Source organism: Crocodylus porosus, unplaced genomic scaffold, assembly GCF_001723895.1.
Source record: "Crocodylus porosus isolate Cpor-Errol unplaced genomic scaffold, CroPor_comp1, whole genome shotgun sequence".
NCBI lineage: Eukaryota > Metazoa > Chordata > Crocodylia > Crocodylidae > Crocodylus > Crocodylus porosus.
Window position 1 is genome coordinate 4202268 of NW_017728917.1, and position 6934 is coordinate 4209201.

Below are 6934 nucleotides of genomic sequence, written 5' to 3' on the forward strand. Positions count from 1 at the left end.
CTGTAGGAAAAGGTTTTTCAATGTTTGGCAGCAGGCTTTCTACGCAACCACCTGAAGGTCACATTGGGTTTTTCCTGAAGTCTGAATAAATTCAAGTGCTTTAAAACATGAAGCTTAAAGTCAAATCCTTGCAAGATCAGGCCCCATAAGAAGCCAAAATAAAATGTAATGACATTGACGAGACGGTCACTTAGTGTTTCCAATTCTCCCAAGCCAAGTGCTGCTATAAGCTTTTACTTCCTTATAGCCAGAGCTCTCAGGCTCATGCAATTATGTCAGACTTGGCTGTCTTTTCAAAACATGAAAGCAAGTTCCTGACCCCCACGGTCACAGAAAAAGAAGTTTCAGAACACAAACCCTCAAAAAAAAAAAACCAACCTCCAAATTCAGTTTTTTTAAAGGTCTTTTTCACTTTTAAGCCAGGCTGATGGTTCCCAAGGCAGTTATGTGGGGTCATTCCTGAGCCAGCAATCCATGTAGTTAACTTCAGAAGGTAACAACACAGCTTGGATTCATGTGCCCTGGAGGCTGGTGCCTGTGCTCTGTATGCAGGCATGCAAAATGGAGCCTTGCCAGTGCTAAGTCGCTTAGGGTTGGGCCCTTGGTTTTAAGGACATGCAATGCAAATGCTTTCAACCTGCCCCCACCTCCAACATCACATAAATGTTATGGTAACGCAGTCCTACATAGGGAGAGAAAATTAAACAGCAAGAAATTATACCTATTACAGAGCACAGCCCTGACATTGTGAGTGGGATAAACATCCCCATTTCATTCAACATTAAACTTGTTTACTGCAAAGAACAGGGATCAAGCTTGCGCAGCAAGGTTCGGGCTCAGCAAGGACAGAGTTAGGAACATTTTGGAGAGATTTAAGTAACTGCTATTTAAAATATATAGCAGAGATGCCAGATCACATTTTCACCCTAAACCTAGCAACACGCTCATGCCTTGAAGTTGCAAGTATTTCCGCAACTTAAATCCAAGTCAAGCAGAGTGCAAGTTAGAGACCAAGCAGCGTAATCAGTTTCAGCGCCTCAGAAACTGACCAGGCTGTGCTCGTTTATACGAACTTGAGCATTTGGCCTCCGATTCTTTCGGTAACACCAATTCACACACAGCCCATTCTCTCGATAAACACGTGGCTTAATGTTTTAAGGCATCTGCCAGAAAAAACGCAAAGACTATGTAGAGTTGCTGCATTAGTCTTGGTTGAAATATCATTCCCATTTCCTGACTGCACACTTTAGCTGCTCAGGAGCTTAGAGAAAACAGAGCTAAATTTGGATTTAGGCTCCTGACTCAAGCTGGTGAGATTTAAAAACTTCAAGCTTTAGTGTACTGCAGTTGAGATTTCGTCAAGTATAAAGAGCCAAGTCTAGCAAGTCCAAATACAGTATACTAAAATTAACCAGTAGTGTTTAATTCCAAAAGGTTATGTATGCCCAAGCTAGAAGATACAGGATGTGAAATATCCTCCAACAGCAGCGTACTGGCAGCTATCTAGAGGGATGAGGCCTGTGGTATCGTCTTACTTTAAGAGACGACAGATGCTCACCATTGCTGTACTCTGGAGAACGTGTAGGTCAAAGTTACTGACTTATTGGTACAGCATCCAGAATACGAAAAAGTTAAATCCTAAAAGCCCTGCTCAAAGCCAGGCTTAATATTAGAACGCCAACTTCCAAACATATCTCTGTCCTACTTATTCTAGTCTCGAAACAATTTTCTTGGATTTTATTAGGCACGGGATGCCTAAGACACGTGCCAATTGGCACATGTTACAATATTTTAAATAATTAACATAAGCCCTTGCACAGACCCCTGACACTTATTAGTAAAGATTAAAGGGTTCCTTATTTTAAGGAACCTCTGTCCCTAATAAATTAGGGAGAGGTAGCTAAAACCCCAGAGACAGTCCCATTTTTATGGACTGGAACTTTACTATACATCCCCTCAAGGATTTCAAAAACTGTGGCTCTAATATAGGATCAAATCCTACTTCCATTCACTTCAGCAGTGCAGGACAAGGCCATGGTTATCACTGTGGACAGAAGACAATAAACTTGAAGCAGATGCAACAGAACACTGTCAACCTATATTAAACTTCCTCACTACTGACATCCACCCACATGGGTGTTTTTCCCTAAACACTTGTTCCACAATTTCTTCAACTGGACAGCGGTCATAGCCCCGCTCATGCCGGACTGACAGATGGAGTAATGGGCAAAATGACCTTGTAGGCTTTCCTACATCCAAGATTTAGGAAAGAGAACAAGTCCCCACACCAGATTAGTTTGTTTGCAATGGTTTGGCTTGTCCCGTGAAGAAGCTACTTTCACACCAAAAAAGAAAAGAATTCTACTGATCAATAAGACATTTCAAAATTAAACAACGTTGGAAGTTATCTGCAGCTGGCAAATGAAGCTTCTTCCACCTTTCGCTGAGCGGTACAACTATAGCTGAACTCCTTAGATTTTGGACTAGTCAAATACAAAAAACCTGAGGTTTCCTATACCACTGGTCATTTTGTTTTTGTATTTAAAATTGTGCTTCTACTGGGACAAAAGCAGGAAGGAAAGGTTGCTGGTATGTGCAACCTGGGGGACTCGAGACCCTTTAAATTAAGGACCACTGATTTTCAGAAGCCATGAACAGCTTACTCCTCTCTCCTGCCAGAAAGGTAGGGCTTTAAAGGATCTCAGACCGGGCACCAGGCCACACAGATCAAGAGAAGACTCAATAGCAAGTCAAAAAGTCCTGTGTCCAGGAGCAGTGACAGACCCCATCTTATACCATTGGAAGAGTCAAGCTATAGATTAGAAATCATTAAGGCATATTACTAAAACATTTCTAAGAAGGGACATGAATACCCCTGCACTTACAATGGCAGTCGGTTTTAGCAGTGAAAAGGGCGATCGCTTTTTAGCTGAAAAAGCAACTAAGCTGTGGTATGTAAACATAACAATTGTTTAGCAATTTGTTTTTTTTAGATATGCAAGTGCCAAGAGTAATCAATTAATGCCACACAAGGAGGGAAAAGAAAGAATAAGAAACTCAGTAAAACTTTTCCTGCCCTTAAGCTGAATCAGAGTTGCTACAGTGATTTCAGTCACAAGACTCTGGTTAAGATCACAAAGGATATACATTCTTTCAATAACTTCATGTTACGGCTAAGTTTCCAGGTCTTGGATCACCGGTTCCCCATGAGTATTTAATGTGAAGATTAAAAATCAAAGCTTTCTGGGTGAAACAACCAGTTACCAATACAGAAATGCAACCCTGTCATACTAGTAGTCACACAACTGAATTACATGACCGTAAAAAAAAAAAAGCACGCTAAAAAAGGCGTCAACATGACCAGGAAGGGTGGGAAATCCTACTTCCTCTGAATCTACTTTAAAACAGGTTTAACTCAGACTAGGGCAATTTGTGCAGCACTGACCCCAGACATCAGAAGATCACTTATCTTTTATTGCTAAGGTTACGAAATTTAAAGCAAGACTCGAACTTATGCTTGTTTTGAAATGAAGGAAACAATTTAAAAAAAAAAATTTACCAAGATCAGGATAATGCAAGAGTATTATACGGAAGTCTTTATATACATACTGCCCTTCCATTAAAAATTTAAAACAAATGTCAGATTTTTAAGCAGGTTTATCATCATTATTTTGATTAGTTAGTAATAACAACAATAATAATTTTTACATATAAATTTTGGAGGGAAAAAAAAAAAGTCAGGCAATGGTCTCTAAGGAGGTTTTTATCTGCAATGCTTAAGCTCATTAGGCCAGATCCAAGGGTTTTTGGGGGTTCCCCTTCTCCCTGTGAGAGCTATCCTAAAACAAAACAAATGCAATTACTCGTTTCAGCTTCGTGAGAACTACAAACCACCAGTTTGCAGGTCATTTTCCAAATCTATAGCATCATTGTTTTAAGGTACTGGACTTGAAAACGCCAGCCGTTAACCAAATCAGTGACAGTGAATTAGTCTGAACAGGACTTTCTGTTCTCATGCAAGTTCAGCAGCCTGCCCCTCCCCTCCCCCCTATAGCGAGTAGGTGAGCAAGTATCAATCCATAACACAAGAGAAGCCAAGTGTGCTGTACACCAAACAGTGCGAGTGTTAGGGGGCTGACCTTTTGTCTGTCAAAAAAAGTTGACAGGACTCTTAACAGGAGCAAGAATACTTGCAATTATTTGAGGTCCCTTCCAGCCCTAATGTCTATGAAATCTATGCATCTAAATTTATGAGCTGAAAGAGATAAAACACTTTCAAATGTTTACGGGAATGTAAGCTTGCATCATCTTACACAAGGTCTCACGACTGCTGGGCTGCATACACAAAGCTGAGGAAAGGAGCCACATCTACTGTAAAAAAAAAAATTATAAAAAGGGAAGTCCAGTAAGTTGGCAGGAGTTGAGATATCTACTTTCCCCAATTTTTACTCCAGCTTCTAAGGCCTAATTCTGTGCTGGAAGTTTACTCTTCTTCTAATACACCATATTTGTGGGCAGCTTTGAATTCTCACCTTGCCAGAGGGTTTGGCTGTGGTTTGCCTGGAGTAGTGTGTTGCGATACATCCCCTCATGTTTCCCTTGTCTTTCACAGATGCTTTGTCTCATGTTTCCCTAGTGTGGAACTTTAATACTTTAACCTAGGACTACAGAATCCTATTTGTAAAATAAAATTAGAGGAAATAAGCAACCTTGGTAATGGTTTGATTTCCAACAACTGGAGAAACAAGAGCTCTAACCTTTGTCAGAGACAGGTCTAACGATGTTTGTTTAGAGCTAAAAAGCTCCTTGCTCTGCCTTGTATTCTCATGAACCATTCACTTCACTATTATGATCCTTTCAATGTGCATTATTGCCCAATTAGCTAGAAATTGGCAATTTTATATTCATCGCTGTAGATACTGGGGAAGCACTTCACAGAGCAGTTAACCTATCTAAGTGGCAAAGAAGATGCTGAAGTATATAAAATGCATCCTAACCTGTACTTAACTGCTCAGACGTTAAGCCAGCAAAACTAGAACCTGTGGGACCTAGAATTTACATAGAAGAAAGCAAGAGATAAGGAAGGGGAAACATTTGTAGGAAACAGAAGACAAAAATGGAAATACTCTACAGCATCTCAACATGCTGGACAGCTTTACAATCTGGTTATAGCATCCAAGTGTTACTTGTTGTATTATCCTCCACATGGAAATTATTCAGAAGCAGATAAATGCTGAAGCATTTGCCTTAGGTTTCTAAGAGAGGAAAAGCAGCATTTCCATTTGGGAAGACAAAGGCAACATGAAAGACTGCTGTAGCGTTAAATCTCAGCCTGCACCCTAAGGGCATATCATTGTCAGCCAACAGGTGTACAGTTTTACTGTAGCAATGCTATAGCTCTGACTAAGCAAGCACTCACAGGGAGCGTTTCAGAGGTATATAGGTATCCAGCTGACATCGACCTTGATTGATTTCAGATCAGACCTTTACGAGCAGAATGGTAAAAAGGCATTTAGGTGCCTAACTGCCAGGGATATCAATGGGAATTTCTCATCTTTGTTCTGAGAGGGCTGCTGTCCCAAACACCGAGGGAAAGAGATTAAATACCAAGTGGAATTAGGACTAGAGGCAGCCAAGAAACAGAGAGGAATTAAATTAAAACTTAACTGGCACGTAGGTATTTTGGGGGGAGGTTTTCTGAACTCAAACTTCTTCCTTGCAAAAGCTCCAAACTTAACATAGTATCAGATACATTTTTGCTCAAGTTAAGAAAATACTATTTTCACCTGCATGTTCCGAGCAGAAAGGCTAAATGGGCAAAGCTCAGAGTAACACAGTATAAGTAGAGAGCTCCTAACTATCAGGATCACTGTCACGAGCCTTGTCATCCCACCCTTGGTCAACTCCTGTTTTTTTGACTCAGAGAACCTGAAGTCCATGATATCATCACATTTAGCATTCAGAGAAGTGCTAGTATGACTATTCTTAGTATGTGGAAGGTGCTAGTCAGACACACCACCCTAAGGGGTCAGGACCTATACTTTTAATCTTACAAATGCTTTCAAAGAATAGGGGAAGGGACTCAAGAGTTGCCAGCTTGACTGAGCTTTGTGCTGCAAGATCTATAGACATACCAATAGATTTGAATGTTTACAAGTCAAAAAAAAAAAAGTGTATAATCTCTCTCTACAGGGTGCGATAATTATCTACCAAATGATCTTTTCTTCCGCCTACTCTAACCTTCTATATCCAGGAGCCTGCTATCTGGAGATGTACTGCCATTTGGTAAGGCAGAACGTTACAAAGCAGCAGAGCGCAAAGTATTCTTAGGGAAAAAAAAGTTGTTTTCCTTCTTACTATTTGTAAGATAGGAGAGTTTGCTAAAAAGGACCTGCAGTCTCAATAGGCAAGAGAAAGGATCTGAAGGGAAACAGAAGGCACAGAGCAATCGTGTGACTTGGTCAAGGTCACCCAGTAGGTTAGTGGCAGAGCCAAGACAGAACACCTGGAGTCTAGATGCCCCATATTCAAGGCCACATGTCTACTCTTCTCTACATTAAAAGAAAAATGGTGTAGTTACTCTGTATGGGGGTGGGGAAAAACACAAACACAGAGAACTGTCATTCAACATCTTGGTTTCACTCTGTTCATGAAAGAGGAACATAAATTCACAGAGTGAGATGACAGGCATTCTTCAGGCCCCAAACTGGGGAAATTCAAATATGTTCTATTCAGGGAGCTTGCCACAAAGCAAATGATCCGATTCTCAGTTTTAATAAGGGTATCACACACGTTAAAGTGATCAGAAAGTACAACAGATGCCCTTTAAAAAGGAGAGCAATGAAGACAGTGACCTCGCTGACCTGAACCGAAACAACCTGCTAATACTGGTGAGGAGCAAAGTCTTTCCTTCGACAACAACAAATAAAGTCTA